Source organism: Pinus tabuliformis, chromosome X (genome assembly GCF_031772625.1).
Source record: "Pinus tabuliformis cultivar Carrire ecotype Pingquan chromosome X, CPIR1, whole genome shotgun sequence".
In the NCBI taxonomy this organism is placed as follows: domain Eukaryota; kingdom Viridiplantae; phylum Streptophyta; class Pinopsida; order Pinales; family Pinaceae; genus Pinus; species Pinus tabuliformis.
The window spans coordinates 1,290,520,524-1,290,545,309 of record NC_142308.1 but is presented as its reverse complement, the minus strand read 5'-3'; the positions used below and the strand labels follow the sequence as shown (position 1 = coordinate 1,290,545,309).

At 35.0% G+C, this 24,786-nt stretch overlaps 1 pseudogene; it reads right to left on the bottom strand.

The window, feature by feature from the left end:
• Positions 1-24,122: 24,122 nt before the first annotated feature.
• On the bottom strand, positions 24,123-24,530 carry LOC149144767 (antifungal protein ginkbilobin-like protein pseudogene; annotated as a pseudogene).
• Between the last annotated feature and the right edge of the window lie 256 nt (positions 24,531-24,786).

Genomic DNA, 24,786 nt, shown 5'->3' with positions numbered 1-24,786 from the left:
AGCCAGAGGCAACCATTTGACCCATTGTGTCTGTTTATCCGATATTAAGCAACAAAGATATCCTTCCAAACATTTGTTTACTATCTCAGTTTGCCCATCAGATTAAGGATGATAATATGAGCTATGAGCTAACTAAGTACCAAGAGAAGAAAATAATTCTGTCCAAAAATTTTCAGTGAAAATGGGATCTCTATCACTTACAATAATCTTTGGGTTTCCATGTAACTTTTGAATTGTTTCCATAAATGCAGTGGAAACTGTACTGGCTTTAAATGGATGTGATAATGCACAAAAGTGTGCATACTTGGTAAATCTGTCAACTACCACCATGATGACACTCTTTCCCTCAAACTTGGGTAAACCTGTGATAAAATCCACTGGAACCTCCTCCCAACATTGGCTTGGAATGGATAAAGTTTGTAATAGACCCGGTTTCGTAATTGTTTCAACTTTATTTTGTTGGCAAACCAAACATTCCGCCACAACGTTTTGAATGTCTGATTTAAGGCCATCCAAAAAAAATTCGTTCTTAACCATGTGGTAAGTTTGTAAAAATCCTCAGTGCCCTCCTAAGGGAGAAGTGTGCAATTCCATAAGCATCTTTCGTTTTAGTTGGGAATTCTTACATAGGTATAAGCAATCTTTGTACCATAAAGAATAATTTTTCCAGCTAAATGTATCAGACATATTTGAATCTTGTTGTAACTTTCAAATAAGTGCACATACTTCTTCGTCATTCTTCCATTCCTCCCTTGCTTCGTTTATCCAATTTGGTTGAATAATAGAAACGACGCACAACAATGCTTCCACATCTTCATCCTTTCTTGAGAGTGCATCTGCCACCACGTTTTGCTTCCCTTTTTTGTAGATGATTTCAAAGTCATAACCCAACATCTTTGTGACCCCATTTTGTTTCTCTTCAGAGGATAATCTTTGTTCTAAAAAGTATTTAAGGCTATCATGATCCGTTTTTACCTTGAATTGTCTTCCCATTAGGTAGGGTCGCCATTTCTTAAGTGCATGGAGTATTGCCAACATTTCCTTCTCATAAATAGCTTTTTGTAAAAATTTCCCTTGATTGGATGACTTTCAAAAGAAATGGGTCTTTCATCTTGCATTAAAACAGCACCAATTCCATTTCCTAAAGCATTGCATTCCACAATAAAGGTTTATGTGAAGTCTGGTGAGCTGAGACTGGTGCTTGGCACATTGCCTCTTTAAGATGTTTGAAGGCATTTTTTGCTTTTGGAGTCCATGAAAATGCATCTTTCTTCAATACTGTTGTTAGAGGTGCTGCTATTCTCCCATAATTCTTAACAAACTTGCGATAGTACCCTGTCAACCCAAGAACTCCTTGCAGATGCTTTATGGATGTGGGGATTTTCCATTACTTAATGGCTTTAATTTTGCTAGGGTCTACCTTAACTCCTTCATGAGATACAATATGACCCAGATAGTCCACCTCTTGTACTCCAATGAAACATTTGGATCTTTTTGAATATAATTGTTTCTCCTCCAATAGTTGTAGCACCCTGTCAACATGTTCAACATGATCCTTCCAAGACTTGTTGTAGATTAGTATATCATCAAAAAATACTAACACAAATTTTCTAAGGAATGGTTTGAAAATGGAATTCATCAAACCTTGAAATGTTGAAGGTGCATTGGTAAGGCCAAAAGGCATGACCAAAAATTCATAATGACCCTCATGAGTTCTAAATGTTGTTTTCGGAATGTCTTCAGTCTTCATTCTGATTTGATGATATCCTGAACAAGGATCCAACTTGGTGAAGTAAATTGATCCATGCAATTCATCCAATAATTCATCAATGACGAGAATGTGAAACTTATCTTTAATAGTGAGCTTGTTGAGCTCCCTATAATCCGGACACATGTGCCATGATCCATCCTTCTAGTGCACTAATACTACTGGAGCAGAGAAAGAACTTTGGCTCGGTTGAATTATACCAGCCTCTAGCATTTATGAAACCATCAGTTCAATTTCACTCTTTTGGGCATAGGGAAATCTGTACGGTCCGATGTTTGGAGGAACACTTCCTGGAATCAAATGAATAGCATGATCATGATCACAAATAGGTGGGAGACCTTTGGGAGTCTCAAGTACCTTGGAATTACTGTCCAAGACTTTTTGGAGATCTGGAGAAATAGATGATTGCAATGTGGAAACATCTAGCGAACATAATTGTGCAATTACACCCCTTTGTTCCTTTTTTAGAAGCTTTTTCATACCATTAGAGCTAATTATCTTTCCCAGTTTCCCTACAATACCCCTTAATTCAACTTCCTTTCCTTCCATGGAAAATTTCATGAAACGTTCTTGAAAATTGAAAGTTATTGTACCCAAGGATTGTAGCCATTGTACTCCTAGTACAACATCAGCACCTCCCATTGGAATGGAAAGCATTGGGCTAGTCAATACATATTCTCCAATCGATAGCTTGATATTATGGCACTTTCCAGAGCAATTTATTGTTTCTTTATTTTCAACCATCACTTGACACTCTGGTGCTGGGTATAAGAAGAAATTCAATTCTTTTGCTACCTTACAATGAATAAAATTGTGGGTACTTCCTGAATCAATCAACACTAGTACCTTTTTCTTCTTGATTTGTCCTTCTATCTTGATGGTTTGAGGAGTGGTAATTCCCGCCAATGCATTACAAGATATGGTCGGATTCATTTCTTCTTTATCTAGGCTTTGTTCCTAGAGTATGTACTCTTCTGTTGACCTTTCTTGCTCCTTTTCTTCTTCCACTTCACAATCTATGTAGAATAATTTCTTCTCAACACAGTTATGACCTTTAGTGTATTTACTATCACAACTGTAACAAAGCCCTTTTGCTCTTTTTTATTCCAATTGTTGTTGTGTCAACCTTATAGCTTGTGGAATACTAGGAGCAACCACACTTCCATCTTTATACTTGTGAGTGGTATTCTTCCTCGTTGCCATAATTTTTCTTTCCATTTTTCTTGCTAACCTGAATGCCTTCTCTAATGAATCATGTTCCCAAAGGTGAACATCATGTTGGATATTATCCTTTAAAGTCCCTATGAACACATCAATCTTATGCTCCTTTGGAATATCTTTTACCCTTATGTTCAATTTTTGGAACTCCTCAATGTCCTCCATTATTGAACCCTTTTGTTTGAGACTTATCAATTGGCTAAAATAAGTGTTGCTTTCTGTATCCTCATAATGTGCTATCAACTCTTCCGTAAAAATTGCCCAAGTGATAATTTGTTTACGAGAGCAAAGCCATTGATACCATACAAACTGATTTGGTTCCAAATATAAAGTTTCAATACGTACCTTTTGTCTGTTTTGCACATTATTGAGATCGAAAAATTGCTCCGTTTGTAATATCCATGTTGCGGGATCCTTGCCATCAAACTTCCTCATATCGATTTTTGGAATATGGTGGGTTTTCAATCCCACATTAGAGTCTAAGAAATCATGATTAACATTTCTTTTGTTCGCATCATGAGTTTCCTTTACTACCTTTTCACCATTGGTAAGTATTTCTTGTAGAAACTTTTTCAAATCTGTCTTCAAATCTGCCATGTCTGTCTTCAAATTTGTGTTCAAATATATCTTCAAGTTGTCCATCTTAGCTTCCATGCCATTCATCTTAGCTTCCACACCATTTATCTTAGCTTCTGTTAGCTTTCGTGACAGTGACATTTGTTGCACTTGTTCTTGTAATTTTGATATATCATGTAGCATTTCTTCCTCTTCTTCATGAGTCATGCTAGAGATTTCAGGTTTCTTACTAGGTTTTTGCATTTTCTTTCCTCAGGGAATTAGTTACCAATAATAATGCTCTACAATTCCCTTTGAATTCCTTCAAAATAAATTTTCAAACCAAGCTTAGGTAAAAATTTAAGAAAATCTACACACCTTTTTTCACTTTATAGGAGCTCGATATTGCCTCTGATGTATCTGTATACTTTCCAATCATCTAGTTCTGAATTTTTGACCTGCAGTATCCCTCTATGTCCTCTTTCAAATGCCAGAAGTCTGACTCAAATTGTATTCTCCAAGGAAGATTTATGCGAAATCTCCCATAGTGACTTAATTATAGACTAGTTCAATAGAGCGAACTTGTACAACGTGCCACGAGTCACTGTTTCGACCTTTGGATCTGAAAAATGAATACAAGAAACTACACTTTGTCCTCTTTCTATACCTTCTTACAAAATTTCAATCCGATCCCCAGAGAGAAATTTATGACGATTTTCCCCAGGTCACCTATTTGGAATGTAATTTAGGAGTCTCCAAAAAGACCAACTTCCTCAGATCATATCTCCGAAAATATAGCGCTATAAGATCTAAAATTTGGACCTGAAGTTCAGCACAAATTCTTCTCAAATCGGTTTTTTTTTTCAACTTCTGAAACATCACAGAAAAAAAGTTATAGCGAAAATGCCATGATGACTTGTTTGGAGCAAAAAACCCTAGAATCCAAAGCTCTGATACCAAATGTTATGAAACCAGCTCAAGAAAAGATAGAAAATATAGATCAACGCCTTAGAATTTAGCCTCTTCGAGGGGGAAACCTCCTTTTCATTACATAAATGAACAATTCTTGGATGATTCAAATGACAAAACCTCCTTTCTATATATAGGTGTCTAAGGAGTCACAATATAACCCAGCCGACCTAACAGTAATAATATAAAGCCACAAAAATAACAATAGAGGGATTCTGTGGGGCACAGTAATAACAATATGGGGATAATAGGGGCACAACAATATTAATAAGGGATGCAACTACAATAGTAATGGGGTAATTACTAGTATTATAGGGACCCAACATTGTCCCAAGTTTGGTTCCTCTTTCTCAATTATTCTTCAACCAGAACCTTGATAATTGCATGATGATACCTGCTATACTCTAACGCTTCTTGATGTGTTTGAATCCTAGCTGCCATTTCGGTTAGGCTCTCTAATATAAAATAAGGTAGATTAAGAGTCCTCATACCTGTAAAATGAAACAAAAATCTCATATGGTATAGAAAAACTACTGTTTATCTTCTCTCACAAGTGATGAAAATCTTAACTAACTGGACTATTTCTTCCCATTATTTCTTCAAATAATTGTTTGGAATTCCTTTGGTGCAGTTGGGATCTTTGTATTCAGCTTTGATAAAAGCATTGAGATCTCCTCCTGTGATAAGCTATCCTTTGAACCACTTTTCTCCTTCCTAGGGAGGGTTAAAAGCCTCTGCAATAGACTGTTTTGAAACCTACAACTGAAAACAAAATATGGTAGCTTCCTGTCCATTTAAAGTTTGATCAAATTCATGGGTCACTCCTTGATGTGAGTCTCCTAACCTCATGCTGAGTGGATACCAGCCTGCTTGAATGAACAACCTTCTTACCTTCGGATTAGCATCGACTAACGCATCTCCTTGGGGTTCAATTCTCTTAAGATTTCCACCTTTCCTAGACTTTGGTGCCATAGAAAATATGCTTGCTGATTATGAAGAATAGGTGTCAAAGTGTTTGAATCCTTACCCAACAGTTGTTGCTACTATCTTGAGTTAGGCTTCCTAGAAATCTGGGATATGTTCCTTAACTCCTTCATCAGTGTCTCCTTAGCTGCTCTTCAGAAATTCGAAATGGTGATATTTCTTTCACTTTCAAATATTTGAGATGAAGCCATGGTTCAATCTCCCATGCATATAACCCTTCCTAATTACACAAGATTTCATTTCATGATAGACAACATGTTGTTGTAATGATGAAGTCGAGTTGCCTTGGAGATTCTAGCTGAGCTGCTACAAATGGTTGTATGACAATCTTGCAAATTTGGCAATTTTCCAGCATTAATTCAGATTGACCAGAAATTTCGGTAGTGCATTACGCGGAATAGAAAGAACGTCAGTCAAAATTTAAATAACCTGTTGTGACTAATGCTTTAGACACACTTAAGATTTCGGGAAACCTGAGTTATTTAAGATGGGTGGGGTAGAAAACAATTGGCTATTGCTGACACCAGCAAACATGATCAACCAAAATGATTAATGACTACCACTTGACTTGACTTGGAGTTTGTGACCTGTCCAATCATGAAATCCCATGATTTGGATTAGATATTCCTTCGTTATGACACATGGACAATCGAAAACAATTGTGTTTTCATCTTCATTTTTAAAAACTGGGAAACTCTACTGGAAATTTCGATAGCAACGGATTTTTTTTAGAGAAAATAGGAAATAAAATGATAATGGAAACACTGTCCAGAAAACATGGGAGATTGTCTGAATGAGAAAATCGGGTGCTGCTAGAAATTTTGGTAGGGTTTTAAATTTTTTGAAATTTACAAAATTAATCCTAAAAACAAAAAATTCTAAACCTACGCATAACTTAGCTTAGAACTGTGCTAACACCACACACAAATCCTTGGGTTTATTGTTGTTAATAGTTGACAGAATCAAACAGACATTGGAGACATGAAACTGTGTGATATTAGCATGGGAAATGCTCGTGCTCTTTTATTTTCCAGACGTAGAGCCATGTATGTGACTCTTGTTCATGAAGTATGTGTATGTACGTGACTTTTCTTCACACGACTAGTGTATGGTTTTGGAAACTTGACCCTCTTCAATCTTCTTCAAATTAAACCCGTGACTAAGCTGTTGATTCTCTTCCCCATCCTCTGTAACACCTGTATAGCCATTCAGATCATCTGCAATAGTTCAAGATATCTTTGTAGTCATCATCCAACCATAGACTAGCTGGGCTTATTCAATCATAACAAGAGTGTGACATCATATGACAATTTGGCATCATGGATGACATATTTGACATCTAGGTTGACATTAAAGACTACACATTAGCCATAATTCCAACAATTATGTGTTCCCACCATGACTAAATGTTATCTATAGTTGCAACTTGTCATTTTTCCAAGTTAGTTCCACCCATGTTTCTTTTTCTTTCCTCTCATTTACAATGCTTATGGGATGACAAAGTGGAGGAATAGGTGCAAATAATTGAGGGGGGTGGTGTGAGAGGTATAAAAAGTGTTAATGTGCCCTATCCCTTTTGTTCTTAACAAACTTTTGAGGTGGAAGTTAGTAGTTTCTTTAGTTTTACACCCCTAGATGTCCATGTGGAAATTGTGGCAACAAAGGAGGACACTAGGATCAAAATAAGATACATTTTTATACTTTGACATGATGGAACAAGTGGTGAATTGGGTTCCTCACACTAATTGCACTCGATCCTAAAAAACCCAATATTTTATAGGTTTTGATGTGACATAGAAAATTAAGGCTGTTATGGGTAGAGGATTACATGAAAGGTCAGAAAGAAAACAAGAGACTCAATTATAGTTGGATGAGATTCAAAGAAAAGTTGGGATGGTAGATCAAAAAATAAATAACCTAGCATATGAAACGGTTATCATTGTGTTTTAACAATGAATTTTTCCACCCTAAAACTATTCACATGGACTATCTCATTAATAAGCCATGCTATTATAATTTTCATTAACAACTTCTAGTTTATATGTTGACTTAGTTATTGTCATTTTACATTTATCACTTTTTAATCATTTTTTTATCACACATAGGATAGTAGGGCATGATGCCCAATTTTTGTATGTAATAGAAATTTTGATATATAATAAATGTCATTATGTAATAAAATTCTTAATGTTGTGGTGCTATTCTAGTTTCCCCAACAATATGTTGAGAAATGGAAACAAGAAATTCTAGTTTAATTTGTGGTTGAATTAAACTGAGAATTAAAATCGAATTCTATTCCCATAAAAACTTGTAAATAGTTAATTAAGTTTAATTAAGTTAATTATCTTAGGAATTTCTAGTTGGAAGTCTTCTTCTAGTCATGTATATGTTCTCCCTAATTTTTAGGGGTCCAATATGACTTTAAATTGAGTTGGAAATTAGATCATTGAGTTTACTGAGTTAAGTTAAGTTAAATTAGTTATAAATTGTTTTTGGAACTAATAGAGGACTAACAGGCAGTTGGTGCACTAATGCACCCACTAGTGCTACTATAGTCTAGTGAAGATTCCCTCAAGAGAAACTCATGCATGTTAGTTCAGAGAAAGACCGAGTTGAGACTAGAGTGCAAGGACATTGTACTATCTGTGGTATTATTTACTGGAGTGTAAATATCATGCATGCATTAGAGATTGATCATATGTTTGGATTGTGCAATTTTGGAAGCATTCATTCCATATATATACAAGCTATTCATCCTAGGAATTACGTAAGAGATTAGGGGTTTGGAGAGTTGTAGAATTGGCAAAGTGTTGGCCAAGAGCTAGCTTGTGAGCTGAGAGAGTTGAGCATACTTGTGCAGAATTTTTCTAGTGAGAACAAGCTTTGTATATTAACTCATATTTTGGATATATGAAATAAATATAGCGGGGTTTTGAGCAATGGATTTCCCCAGATACATCTTGCATTATGTGCCATTCATTTCTCTTGTTCTTGTTCCATTTGGTTTCATCGATCTATTGGTTTCCACTTGTTGAAACTAGAAGTAGATTCTTGTCCTATGCTTTAGTACATTACATGAGCTTGTGAATTTACAATATTTTCTACATGGTATTAGAGTTGAGAACAATATACTAGAGGATATTTTAGAGTTTTTAGTTTTGGGTTATAGGTGAAATTCGAATTTGCAATACATACTTTAGGATCAATAGATATCGTTCTATGGTTTGTGGCTCAAGTATGCCTTGGAAGGAAGCTCAAATTTTATAGCCTCGAAGGATAGAATGGAGGTTGTGCTAAAGGATAATGGCTTGAAGGAATTTGTTGATCGAGAAATTCCTAATCCAGCAACATCGGATGCATAGAATTTGGCCGAATGGAAGAACTATGTGGTGAAGGCGAGGCCGATAATTCTTGAGGGAGTTCGAGACCACATTGTCTTGAGTCTCCATGGCAAGGAAAATACATATGCTATGTGGAAAACATTGACAGACTTGTATCAAAACAACAGTGACCAACGGAAATTGGCACTGAAGGAAAAACTTCGAAAACTCAAAATGAAGAAAGGTGAGATTATTCCAAAATACTTGACCAAGTTAAATCAATGTTGTGATGAAATTGGAAGTGTTGGAATCACAATTTCCGAGGATGATATGGTGAGTCTTTCTCTTATAGGATTCCCAAAGAGTTGGCATAGTTATGAGGACTCTATTAATGGTCGGGAGAAGCTGCCAGATTGGGAATGACTGTGGTTGGATTTGATGGAGGAGGAGATGAGGATGAACACTAGGGATGGCTCTTCATCAAAGAGTGAAGATGAAGAGAACTTTGCCTTAGAGATTAAGGCAAAGAAGGGGAAAGGGAAAGCTACCCATTCCAAATTGGATTCCTATCATGGAGGTAAGAAGAAAGACATGACGAAAGTTAAGTGATTTGATTGTCATGACCTGGGCCATTTTGCTACAAATTGTCCACTCAAGAAGTCCAAGAAGAAGTCCTTAGGAGGAGCAGTGGGAGAGGCTTCGACCTTTCAATTCGAATTAGACATTTCCCTGATTTCATGCATAGTATAATCAACTATGGGAAGTGTATGATACTTAGATAGTGGAGCTTCATTCCACATGATTGGCAAAAAAGAGTTATTCAGTGACCTGGAGGAGAAAGATCTCCATAAGCATATTGAGATGGCTGATGACAAGAAGTATAGTGTTACTGGATTGGGCACGATTACTTTTCATAGGGAGCATGGGGTTCCACTCACCTTGAAGAATGCTATGCATGCGCTCGGGCTAAAGAAGAACTTAGTATCTGTTGACATTCTTTAGGATAGAGGATATGATGTGATCTTCTTGAAAGTAAAGGTGTTCCTTTGACACATAGCCACAGGTCAAGTGAAGAAGATATGGATTTGGGTGTAGAATTTCTATAAGTTGAAAGTTGAGGAGTGTGTTGCTTTGAGCACAAAGCAAAAATGGTGCAAAGTCGAGACATTGGTGAGTTGTAACATAGGAGATTGGTCCACTTGCATCATGGGGCTTTGAAGATATTGCATTAGATCTCTACCGATTGTCCCAAAGATATGCTTGAGCAAGTTGATACATGCAAGGGGTGTACTTTGGTAAAATACACCAAGTCTTCCTTTCACAACAAACACATTCGAGCAGAGGCTATTCTAGAGTGAGTCCATTTAGATGTGTGTGGACCATTTTCGACAACATCCATGACCAAATAGAGGTATTATGTTATATTTGTTGATGTCTATTCTTGTAAATGCTTGATATTTTTCATGCAGAAAAAGGATCAAACTTTCACAAAGTTTTGTAAGTTTAAAGAATTGGTGGAGAAAGAGTCAGTCAAGAAGGTTAAAGCTCTTCAGAGTGATAATGGTGTTGAGTATGTCTCAAACAAGTTTAAGAATATATGTGCAACGGAAGGGATTAAATGTGAGTTGGCGACACACCATAACCCTCAGTAGAATGGGGTGGCCGAGAGGAAGAACAAAAGCATAGTATGGGCAGCAAGGGTGATGTTGCATGATCAAGTCCTACCACTACACTTGTGAGTTGAGGCATGAAACACAACAGTTTATGTTCAGAACTGTAGCCCACATCAGATACTTGAGATGAAGACACAAGAGGAGGTGTATTCCTGTAAGAGGCCAGATGTTGGTCACTTCAGTATTTTTGGGTCATTGGTATATTTCTATGTGACCAAAGATGCATGGAAGAATCTTGAGCCTACAACATAGTTGGGGATATTTGTGGGGTACATTGATATACCTCACAACTATCAGGTGTACTTGCTGACCAACAGGATGACAGTGGTTTGCAGGGATGTCAATTTTGATGAGGAGAATGCCATGTGAGTTTCCCTTGAAAGGGATCTGGAGCTATGTGTGGATGAGAATATTTTAGCTCCTAAGGTTGAGGAGCCTCAGATTGATGTGGAGGAGCCACATGCAGAGGGTCTGATGGATACATCCACTCAAGCAGAGTCAAACAGAAAGGGGGGAAAGCGCACCAGAGGGGCTGATAGATTCTTGGCTGATGCGCAGGAGAATGTGGGAGCACCCACTTTTGAGTGTAGATAGAGGGGGCCACCTAAGAGGTACACTGTATACATGGCTCTTATGGGCGAATGTGTTGTGACATAGCCATTTTCCTTTAAGGACGCAGTGCAGTATTCAGTTTGGGTTGATGCCATGGTGGAGTATGACTCCATAGTTTGTAACACTGTTTGGGATGTGGTCCCAAGACTAGAGGATAAGTTAGTGGTGAGCTCCTATTGGCTTTACAAGGTAAATCAAGTTGCATGTGGTAGTGTGCAGAAGCATAAGGCTAGATTTGTGGCCCGTGTCTTTTCGCAGGTAGATGGGATTGAGTATGATGATACCTTTTCTCCTGTTTCAAGGTACTTGTCAAACATATCTATATTGGTATGATCAACACAGATGGGTTGGAAGATACATCAGATGGATGTGAAGATAACATTCCTTAATGGAATGATTGAGAAAGAGGTGTACATAGAGTAACCTGAAGGTTTTTGAAACCTTTTACTGTGATTCACATGTGTGCTAACTCGAGAGAGTGTTGTATGGGCAGAAGCAAGCACCCCATGCTTGGTACACCATGATAGATAGCTACTTCACCAAGTTTTTCTTCATGAAGAGTGAAGTGGATGTGAACCTGTACCACATAGTGGTGGAAGGTAAATTGTTTATCATTGTACTTTATGTTGATGATCTCATACTAAAAAATGATGATCAACTCATTAAATATTGCAAGGAGGACCTTGCAAAAGAATTTGAGATGAAGGACATGGGGCTCATGCATTACTTTCTTTGTATGGAGGTACGAGATGGAGATGAGGAGTTGTTTGTGTCTTAGGGAAAGTATGCCAACGAGATACTCAAGATATTTTTCATGGAGAGCAGAAAACCCATGGAGACTCCTCTAGCATGTATCTTGAGGAAGGAGGATGCTACTTCAGGGGAAATAGTGGAAGCTATTGTTTACAAGAAGCTTGCAGGTTCAGTCATGTACCTGGTAAATAGATGACCAGATATGTGCTATGCAGTTAACCTACTTAGTCAAATGATGGGTAGACCTACCGAGCTATATTGGAAGGTGACAAAGCATGTGTTGAGATACATCAAGGTCACTTCTCAGAATGGATTATGGTACAAATGGACAAAGGGAGTGAAGCTTCAAGGCCTCACTAATGCAGATTCGACAAGGAGTCCATCCAAGGGATCTTCAATATTGGGTTAATGACAGTTTCTTGGTACAACATGAAACAGAGATCGATTGCACTCAGTTCGAGAGAGGCAGATTACATGGCTGCAAGTTACGTAGCATGTGAGGCCATATGAATGGGGAAGATCCTCGTTGGTTTGTTTAGTTAGCGGATGGATACAACTATTATTTACTGTTATAACCATAGTTGTATCAAACTCTCTGAAAATCTAGTTTTTCATCATCGGTCCAAGCATATTGATATCTAATATCACCATCTCATATATTGTGTATTGAGGAAGATTATGTTGTTAGAGGACATTCCCACAGAGAAGAAAGATGTTAACATTTTGACAAAGGCATTGTCAAGATGTAAATTCGAGTTTCAGAGAGATAGGATCGGGGTAGCTCATAATCCCTTTCTTGTTGAGAGGGAGTATTGAGAAATGGCAACAAGAAATTACAATTTAATTTTTCCTTGAATTCAATTGAGAAGTAAAATCAAATTCTATTCTCATAAGAGCTTGTAAATAGTTAATTAAGTTCAGTTCACTTAATTATCTTAGGAATTTCGAGTTGGAAGTATTTTTGTAGTCATGTATATGTTCTTCGTAAGTTTTAGGGGCCGAGTATGAGTTTAAATTGAGTTGTAAATTAGATCACTCAGTTTAAGTTCAGTTAAATTAGTTCTAAATTGTTTTTGGAATTAATAGAGGACAATTAGTTGGTGCACTAATGCATCCACTAGTGATACTCTAGTTAACTGAAGATTCCCTGATCAGAAACTCATGCATGTTAGTTTAGCGAAAGACCGAGTTAAGAATATATAATGCATTATAGATTGATCCTATGTTTGATTTCACAGTTTGGAAGCATGAATTCCATTTAAATACAAGTTATTCATCTTACAAATTACACAAGAGATTAGGGGCTTGGAGAGTTACAGAATTGGCAAACTGTTTGCCAAGACCTAGCTTGTGAGCTTAGAGATTTGCGCATACTTGTGCGGAATTGTTCTAGTGAGAACAAGCTTTGTATATTCACTCAAATTTTTTATATATGCAATACATCTTGTGTTATATACCATTGATTTGTCTTCTTCTTGTTCATATTGTTTTCATCGATCTATTGGCTTCCATTCTTTGAAAGTAGAAGTAGATTCATGTCGTGTGCTTTAGTACATTGCATGAGCTTGTGAATCTACATGATTTTCTACACAATAGGTTGTAACAACAACACAATAATTACTAGATGTAATTTTTTGATCTTGGTGAAATAATATTTTTTAAAATATAAAATTAAATTGCATTAAGATTTTATATACAAATTATATATAACCTTAAAGCATATATAAATATAAATTTATAAAAATTGACTAGGAGAAATTGAGAATACAAATGTTAGAAAACTTTTTTTTCTTAATGAGGTTAAGTTGTAATGAGGTTCTAGAATGAAAACTTATATATGAAGCTCAAGCCTACATTCTTTTGGATACCACATCTACACCTCTCTTGTAATTTTAACAACAATTAGATAGGACATTATGTATCTAGTGGACGCAAGTGAGTAGTTGAGATAACTTTTTGGTTTTAGAGTTTCACCTCAATTTTTTTTTCTTACTTAAGAGTTTGTCTTCCCCACATGTATGGAAACCTAGTGGCCCAAGGCCAAAAAACATTTGGCAATAGTGGAAGTCTGTTCCTTGATAAGAATGGAGTTAAAAGTGTCTAGATTTTATTTAGACATGATGATGTTAATACATGTTTAGGTCTTAAGATAGTACCAACAAAAAAATAAATTAATAGTCTAAAATATTGTAAATTTTTTCAACCTTCAAAAAAAATTAAACATATCAAATTGACAACATCATTATTTATAAAAAATTAAAATCAACCAATTTATCCCAAAACTGAAATATTATAAACTTTTTCCTACTTCTAGAAAAAGAAAACTCTCAAAATAAAAACATAGAGGCCAGGTTGTCTGATAAAACTAAATAATCCCAAAGAACTTAGTAAAAAGATTTAAATTAAGAATTAGTGAGCTTGAATAAACTAGGAATTTCGCATTGACTATGGCAAATAATAGATAAAATATTTATTATGATAATTGAAAATTTTAATTTGTTAAGCTTTAATTGTACAAAAAATTGGATGTTTTATTTCTGTCTTGGCCGCCTCTGTCCCAGGTTGGATATTTTATTTCAAGCTGTCCCATGTTAACAAACAAGAGAAAGGCACGTCCAGTAAATGATTGTGTTCCACATATTTTTTTTTTCAAACAAGGTAAGGAACTTAGGCCAAACTTGTGACATCTTTGTAACAATTCAAGAAGCTTAGTTAAGAGCAATACAAGTTCTCAATTTAAAGTTATAAAAAAGTTAAACTTATAAAAAAGTAAAGCTAGAAAATAAAATTATAACATCAGTGCTATTTCACCAAACTAACCAAACATCATTGATTACAAAGTCGTGTGTAGGTCCATCTTTGATTTTGTAAATTGAAGACTCTTAATGCATTGAATTTCTAATACACATTTGAACATCATACAGAAATGTCTTCCTCTATAATTAAGCACAGGGTAGTCTCGAATTTGCATCGGGCAATTTATTCTTATTTTACAAATTTCAACCAATAACGTTATGAGTTTAAGTTATAGCTATTTGTAATGTTGAGAATTTGTAACATTGGGAGAAATGGAGGTCACTTAAAGCATGTTATTTTCATATTATGATATGAGTTATATAAATTAAATGGTAGATAAGTGTTGATAATCATTAAAAAAAATTATAAGCTGGTTGTAATATTGAGAATTTATAATATCTAGTTGAGGTGGAAGTAAAGTGAAGATTAGAAAATGAGAAATTATTTAGAAACCTTAAATTTAAACAATTAAATTTTGTATATTAAGAAAAATGTTTTCACACTAGTAAATTTACATCATCCATAATTTTTTATTTTTTAAAGATTAAAAATTCTCAGAAACTTATTCCTAAATAAACCACACTTTACACATTAAAAATATTGGTGACAAGGAACCACTGCGATATATTTACCCAGTATATTTCGCCAATCTACTTCTAAACTTCATGTATATGAAATACATAACTGCTAAATAGCTTGTTTATTTATGTGCCAAAGATAACTAAACAAACAAATAATATTTTATAATTATATTTAAATTCACAAAAATCTATAAAAATAACCAGAGAACACGAGTAGTGAGACTACTGCAAATAGATTCCAAACACCTATAATTATATTCACAAAAATTTATAAAAATAACCACACCATTTTGAAAACACTAATAATGTAAAACTACTGCAAATAAATTCCAAACACTAAGGATTACTGAAAAAAATAACTCCTATATCCTTATAACTGATATAGCGGAATGTTATATCAATCTTACATAGAAAAACTACCATCATGACACACATCGTATAACAGAGTTTTATGACTATTCATGAAAAGGGAGGTAGATACCAGCACATTATCAAAGAAGGAAACAATATTGCTACATAGGTGAGAGAGCTTCTTTGGAGTTCCATTTAAATCTAGATAATAGGTCCATTAAGTATAGTGTCGTGTTGCAGAGTAGTTGATATTAAAAGGGATACTTGTCGTACTCGATGGAACAATATATAAACTCTGTCATACCGTATTGCGTCTGAGCACCGAAGGCATTGGGGCAAGCGGCCCGGATGGAGTTGCATAGGTTTTCAATGCAGACGGTGCAATAGTTGGTAGATAGTAGGTAATTGCGAATGCAAAGCCGTAGGTAGCCAGCGAACCCCTCTTGCCGACACTCGACAGTATGGCCTACAGTAGCGATGTGGCTCACACTACTCGACATGATAGTGCTCGTATGTTCATGCTTCTGCTGGTGTGCATGTTGAGCTGCAATGTTGCTGGTGTGCATGTTGAGCTGCAATGTGGCTGAGTGATGGATGCCCTCTTGGTGTGTCACAGCATCCCCTACAGATGGAAAAGTGTGTGAAGTCCTCGATGGTCATTGGTTTCACTTGATCTTGCATGTGCACGTTGCTCATTTACTTGTACTTTAGCATGCTTGACATGTTCGTTTGTTCATGAAAATATCCCATCACATGTTTGCTCGTTTGCGTGGTAGTGGATGTCGTATGTTCGTCTGTTCGCAAACACATATTCGCATGGTCATCCATTCATGAACACATCTCTTCGTATGCATCATTTTTTTGTTCATTTGCGAATCTGTCCTTTTGCATATACTCTCCTTGTTCATCATTTTTGTCGTCCCCTCATGTTTGTTCATGTACTTGTATCTGCAGTCACTCATGAAAAGACGACATCAAATCCGTAAACCCCCTAGTCTACCATGATGCATGGTCATTCGCTTTGAGATGAAGGTGACTAGGAGAGAGGACACGGCTACGAAACTGCACGAGGAAAGTTTCAAGCTGGGATGCGAGCTCCGAGTATTGTTGGTGAAAATTGCGCAAAGGTGACTGGGAGACTGGGAAGTGTAGTCCAGATCAGCAGTGATTGTCTGTGGGATCTAGCTCGGTTAGAGGACAGATCTGCTCAATTTCTGGAGGGAGGAAATTCGTATAGTAGTGGGCCCTGGCAACAAAAACTGTGATTTTCCTGGAGGGAGCTGGCAGTGGGCTACGGGAAGGCTTGGAAGCAAAAACTATGCAATTCCTAGAGGGAGCTGGGAGTGAGCTACGAGGTTTTCTGGAGACAAAAACTACACAAATTCTGCGAGGTTCACCTATTGGACACCTCTGTCTAGTTTCTAAGCTCAACAAGATGGTGGGCTATTAAGGGGTTTGCTCAGAAATTTTTACTGGTCACTAGCTGGAAAAATTATGCAATCTTGAAGGGAGACATGGACAGAGACTCAGTAACTGTCTAGCTTGTCTGCGTAGTTTTCTCAGTCAGTAGAGCGGGCAAGGTCTGTAGCTTCTGCGCAATTTTTGAGGGGAGTGAGTCCCAATGTGACTGCCTGGTCAAACTCTCTGGTTGACCAGCAGGAGGGTTGGATGATCAGGTTGCAGTCAACACAGATTGAAATTGCTTGTTGGACACTTCTGTGTTGTTTTGGGTAGCAGTTAGTCAAGTCGATTGCAAGGTGAAGGTCCGGCTATTAGAGGGTGATCGACTCATCTAAACATCAAGAAAATAACTAAGCATGTGAGCGAGTGAATTTGTGCTTACGTGATTTTTGTGAACACACATTCAACATAACTCGATGAAAAGATGCCTCAAACCATCAACACAACATACATTCGACATGACTCAGCGATGTGCGAGCAAAAAACGTGACGCTTGTGATGGATGGTTGAACCACCATGATGACGCTTGCGCGACAATGCATACAACTTCGTGTGTGAGTGTGACAAATGTCTACATAGTGAACACAACATGTACACATGAAGCGAAAACTTTGTGCATGACCATAACATGGTTGCAAGCGTGACATTGTGACCAACATGCAAAAGTTTTCCATTCAACGCTTAAGCAAAGAGGGTGTAAAGACTCACACGATCCCACAGGATGAGCTCAAGTGCTTGCAAACATCAAGTAAAAATTCAAGGGAGGCTTCGAAATTGGATGCGGGCCAAAATTTTGGAGGGTGTTGCAGCTGCTACAACAGAACGAAAATTGTTTGAAGGCAAGCCAAAAATCACAATTCTGAAGAGTAAAGATAAAAATACATATGATTTAATTTATGCTTCTTTAACAGAAGAGATAAGTCGACATGCTCTTTCTACCACCACAACATTTGAACCATTAAAGAAATTAGAAGATCTTTATGAGTCCCATTTAGAGTTGCAAATCATACAATTATTGATGAAACTATCTAATTTGGAATTGAAAGATAATGGTTCAATGAAATTAGTCTTAGAAATTAAATCAATTTATCATGATATTGATTACACTATGTTAAATTTGATTTGCAAATAAATGCATTCAGTAATGCCTTATACCCTACCTATTCACATTACTTGGAGTCTCTTCAAGCTAGGGAACAAGTGAAAACCATGATATTTGATCAACTTGTAGATAAAATAGCAGAGAGAGAAAAACTATTGGGTAAGAAGGAGTCACTTCCCAATTCCAATGTTGAGACTTTATGTCTTGCACACAAAAAAAAAGTCTCAAGCATAGTCTACTAGAGATAGCAAACGTAGCAAAGGTCATAGTAAGAAGCATTCTAGAAGTAGGCATGTAATAATAATCAAGGTGATAGGCATCAAAAGCATTTTCAGAATGATAAACAATATATTAAGTGTTATAGATGTGGTAAAATTTGTCTTGATGCTCCTAATTGCCAAATTATTAGCGAAAAGAAAGAGAAACAACCTTGAGACAAAGGAAAACCACCTAAATCTACCCACAATATTGTTGCACATTGTAATTTTAGTATAAACGATATTTTTAGCACTAATTTTTTCTCATGGAAAGACACTTGAATATTGGACAAAGAAGGCACTTATCGTATGACCTTCATAAGAGATTTTTTTCAAACATTGAATGATCATATGCTTGGAGTACTTTATTTTTATCATAAATCACAAATAAAGAATTGGATCTATTCGTCTAAAAATACCAAGTCTTTCTCATTATAATTTAGATTATGTTATGAACATTCCTCAATTTCAAAGAAATTTGGTCCCTACTTATGAGGAAACAAAGACATTCTATACATATGTTTGATGGTATAGTTTAAATCTAGAGAGCATATAATAATGTCATTTTTATGACTCGAGTTGAAGAAGACAAACTTTTGAAACTCAAAGGAACATCATCTTCTACATTCAATTCTAAGTAAAGTGACACTCTATCTTTGAGTTTATTGTGGCATGCTCGTTTTTTCCATATATATTATGATAGTATGAGGATTATGAAATAAGAAAGCACTAAAGGGATTCCTACTATTCCAAGATAGCTTACTCCATGTGATTTTAGGAAAGCCTTATAACCACCATTTTCATAACTTTACTTCCAGATAAACCTTTTCATAACTCTACTTCTAGAGCTTCGAGGAAGTTAGGTCGTATACACTCTTATTTATGTGGGCCCATGCCTATTCCATCTTCCAATGGTAATAAATATCTCTAACTTTTATTGATGACTACACCAAGATGTGTTCAGTACACCAAGATTTTATTTTTTGAAAGAGAAATATCAATTTTTTGCAACTTTTAAAAATTTTCATTTATGGATTAAAAATGAAACTCAAGTTAACATTGACACTCTATGACTTTATATAGGTGTTGAATACACATCTCATGTTTTTGAAAATTATTTGCAAGATAATGGCATTAAACATAAAACTACAATTATTTATAATCTGCAACAAAATGGTGTTTGAGAAAATATGAACATAAGCTTGCTAAATTTATTGAGATCAATGATGTTTTTTAAGAAAATTAAGTTGATGTTTTGGGAAGAAGCAGTATTTTATGAAGTCTATACTTGCAATTGTTGTCCTTCTTCTACCATCAATAATAAGTATCCTTATGAAATGTCGTATAGTGGTCTTCATGTTGTTTAACATTTTAGAGTTTTTGTTTCTCTATGTAATGCATTGATTCCTAAACATTAACGGAACAAATTCGGTGTCACTAGTCACAAATGTCTTTCCTTGGGGTATTCTAACACTTCCAAATATTACAGGTTGTATGATGAGGAGAAAAATAAATTTATTATTTCATGAGATGTAATTGTCTAAAATATACTAAAGACACTTCCACTATTCATAGACAACTTAGTCATTTGAATAAATTCACTTTCAAAAGTTGTATTATCAATTAGATAATGATCCTCCACATCCTTGTATTATCAATCAGATAATGATCTTCCACATCCTAAAGAGGGGATTCAAATTTCTATATCAAGCTATAGATTTTCCTTTAATAAATTTTCCATCTTTAATAGATAATGATGAAAAATTGGATGATGATAATGTTTTTGCCAAAGAATAATTGGATGATGATAATTTTTATATGGGATCAAATACTTCTCTTGAAGAGCCTATCTTCAAGATGAGCAACCACCACAATAATCACTAAAAAGATCAACATGGATCAAGACATTTCCATGAAAGTATGATGAATTTGATATAGGAAGTTCAACTAAATAGAATAAAGGAAATGAAGGTGATGTTAATTCAAACTCACGTAACAATTCCCATAGTTATTATAATTGTGAATTTAATTTTTCTATTGTTAATGAACCTACTACCTTTGAAGGAGATGCTAGTTGCAATAAATGGAAAGATGCAATGGAAATGGAGTATGTTGCTCTCATTAAAAGTGGCACTTGGAGGTTGATGGATCCTCATGTTGGAATCAAACCGCTTTGTTGTAAGTGGTTTTATAAAATTAAGTATAAATCAAATGGTTCACTTGAAAAACACAAATCAAGGCTTGTAGCTAAGGGGTATGCACAAAAATAAGGTGTTCATTATACAAACACATTTTCTCCTATAGATAAATGGTGCACTATTAGAACTTTATTTTTTCTTGCACCTCAAAAAGGATGGAAAATTCATCATATGGATGTAAAAACAACCCTTTTAAATGGATATTTAAAATAATATGTCTATATGTTTCAGCGAGAGAGTTTTTCCATCAAAGGAAAAGAACAAATGGTATGTAAATTGATAAAAGCTTTGTATATTTTGAAACAATAATCCCATGCATGGTATGAGAAGTTAACTAAACATCTTCTCAAATTGACTTATAAGCATTTTGACCTCGATGATGCTACTTTATTTGTCAAGAAAGTTAGAAGATTTGTTATATATCTAGTTGCCTATGTTGATGATTTACTTATCACTAGAAACAACAATGATTATATAGAATATGTTAAAAGGGTGCTACAAAAGAGTTTTGAGATGAAATATTTAGGTTTAATTCATTATTATTTAGTAATTGAAGTTGATGAGGAACCTAAGCATATTTTTATTTCTCAAAAAAATATACTCCACAGTTATTGGGTAAATTTCGGATGCAGGATTAATCTTGCTTCTACTCCAATGGAGGAGAAGGTAGAGCTTACTTCAAATGAAGGTACATTTGAGGATCCAATAAAGTACATGCAACTTGTTGGAAGTTTAAATTTTCTTACTGCTGCTTTTCATGACATAACTTCTATGGTAGGGATACTTTCCATATTTATGTGTTAGCCCTTTGAAGGTCGTTGCATCCCAACAAAATGAGTGCTCAAAATTTATAAAAGGTACTCTCTTATATTCCATCAAATATTCCAAAGTTTCAAATTTCAATATCACTGGTTATTCAAATTTTGATTTTGTTGGAGATAAAGAACATGGAGTGTCTACTTCTATTTATTTAATGAATCTTGGATCATCATCTATCACTTGAAGATGACAAAAACAATTTGTTCCTGGTAATTATACTACTAAAGTTGAATATGTTGTTGCAACAGAAGCTATGAAAGAAATAATTTGTCTTCACAAAATACATGAATATTTGCAAGAGAAACAAAATACTACAACCTCTCTATTCATTGGAGATTCTTCTACAATTCAATTGGCCAAGAGTCCTAAATTTCATGATCAAAGGAAAATTAAACACCAAGTATTACTTGATTCGACATTATGTAGAGGAAAAAATCATTCATGTGACACATTGTCCTACTTCAAAGGAAGAGGTTATTGAGACATAATTGTCTCCTTGCTACTTCTCATGTGTATAAATAAATGATTTCGATATCAATATATCAATTTTCATTTGTAGAGTTTATTCAAGAGCTTCTTTGCAGAGTGGAGATTAGTAGCTGAAAAACTATTTGGAAATCCTTAATTTTAACAATTAAATTGTATCTATTAAGAAAAAAAATTCCACACTATTAAATCTACATCATCCATAAATACCCAAAACTTTATTTCTTAAAAATTGAAAATTCCAACAAACTCATTTCTAAATAAACCACATCTACCAACACAATAATTTTTACACATTATTTTTATATTATCCTAAGATTGCAATTAAACTATGGCTGACAAGGAACCACTATGATCTATATGTACCTAGTATACTTAAGTCAATCTACTTCTCAACTGTTTTAAAAATCTCTCTACACCTACAAGCCGTGAAAGTCGGTTTAATTATTAATCAAGTGATACGAGGCATAATTTCCCCTTCATGACGATTTAAACATTATTTTTTCATAATGGGTGAACCGAATTTGTTGATAGGTCATTTATGTCGATGCTTGTATAGTATTGAAATATTGCATTGGAATTTAGAGCACCCTCTGGAGGAGTAAATACATAAATGACATTTGTGATAGGTCATTTTGTCGATGGTGATAGTATTGAAATATTTTGGAATAGCAACATGGAGTAAATCCTCTCTAATAAAACCTTGCATGATAATACTATTTTATACCAACATGTAGTCTCATCCTCTCTAATAATAACCTTATTATAATAATGTTATTGCAATGCTTACAAGATGGGTATTTTTATTAAAATGTCATTGAATTTTTTTCTTTTGGTTTTTTCTAATAACCACCCGGAAGAACTGGAGGAACTTCTTAATGATATTCATAAAATATTTTATAATAATGTTTTTGGTTGCATTTTTATGGAGTGTAGTTTAATTGATAATAGTCTTGTTATAAAGTAATATGTGAAGCATGAGATTCAAAGTTCAAATCTATGTTGGTTATACCATATATATATATATATATATATATATATGGGTATGCTATCTTTATTAAAATGCCATTGATATTTTTTTTCCTTTTTCATGAGACAGTTAATATCATTTATAAAAAGTATCATATTTAATCATTTGCTGGGGAAGGAGTTTTATAACTTTCCCACCGTGCCAAAACATGACTACCTGATTTTAATTGAGTAAAATATATTATAATATCTTCAATAATTTGATTAGTGTTAAAATTATATTTATAATTAATGTAATCATTTATTCAACTTAAGAGAACAAAATTTTATTTTGATTATGATTCTTATCTTTCAAAATTGAACTTTGACTTCTGAGGTAGTAGAAGCATTTTTTCATACACACTAGGGTTGTGGCTAAGGTGGAGACATTTTGGTTCATAGTTGACATGTTTGTTTTCAGATGAGATGTTTTAATAGAGATTGGGTTATTTAAGCCTTTGGATTTGTAAGTATGACATCTAACTTGCCTCTTTTAGATTGTTTTTCATGTAAGGATCTTGAGATTTTTTATTTATTTATTTATTCTAATGTTGAGGTTTTTCTAAATTAACTATGACTTTCTTTAGTTTTAAAAAAAAATCAACATTCACAATGACATTATTTTCAAATTTTGGAAATAATTTTTTTGATATCAATATGATGTATAATTTTACAACAATTGGTTGAGTCAATTACCAACAAGGATATTATATTATTAACAAATAATGTTTTATAATTATATTTAAATTCACAAAATTCTATAAAAATAACCATACACCAATTTGAGAACAAGAGTAATGAGACTACTGCAAATAGATTCCAAACACCTATAATTATATTCACAAAATTCTATAAAAATAACCACACCAATTTGAAAACACTAATAGTGTGAAATTTCTACAAATACATTTCAGACACCAAAACTCCAGAAACCAGATTTAATGAAACCAGATTTAATGAAAACAATGACTCATATATCCTTATAACTGATATAACAGAGTGTTATATCAATCTTACATAGAAAAACTAGCATCACCACATACATCCTATAACATAGTTTTATGACTATTCATGAAAAGGAGGTAGATACCAGCACATTATCAAAGAAGGAAACAATATTGCTACACGGATGAGAGAGCTTCCTTGGGGTTTTATTTAAATCCAGATAATATGTCCCTTAAGTATAGCGCCGTGTTGCAGAGTGGTTAATATTAAATGGGGTACGTCTCGTACTCGATGGTACAGTATGTAGTATCTGCCGTACCGTATTGCATCTGACCACCGTAGGCATCCGGGCAAGTGGCCCGGATGGAGTTGCATAGGTTCTCAACGCAGACGGCGCAATAGTCGCTAGACAGTGAGGCATCGCAGTGTGCATAGCCGTAGAAAGTCGGCAAGCCGTTCGCGCCTGCACTGGACGTCCTGAAGTCGTAACCGTTGTTCAAGTATGAGTTTCGTGCCATAGCTTGGAACACGTCGCCGACACTAATGAGGGAAATACTATTGCTTGGGATTTGCTGGGGGTTGCATGCGCTGCCAAGGATGGATGGACTATCCGCGCCCACCACCACGACTAGTAACATTAGAGGTAAAGCAAAGCCAAATGAAGTAATCGCCATGGCTGTCCCAAATGAAATAATATCACCTCACCCCTAATAATGGCAAGTGGCAAACGTGATTGTTGGGATTCTTGTCATTCTGCTGAGGACGCCCCCGTTTTATAGCCATCGCTAGACCTCCGTGACCTCACTGATGATGCTGGTTTCCTGTCACCCTTCGTGAGTCATTGAAAGAAAGAAACATAATGGAATACTATTTGTAATGAAGTGGAGTAGTTTTCAAAATTTATTATATTTTGGTATTTTTTTTATAATA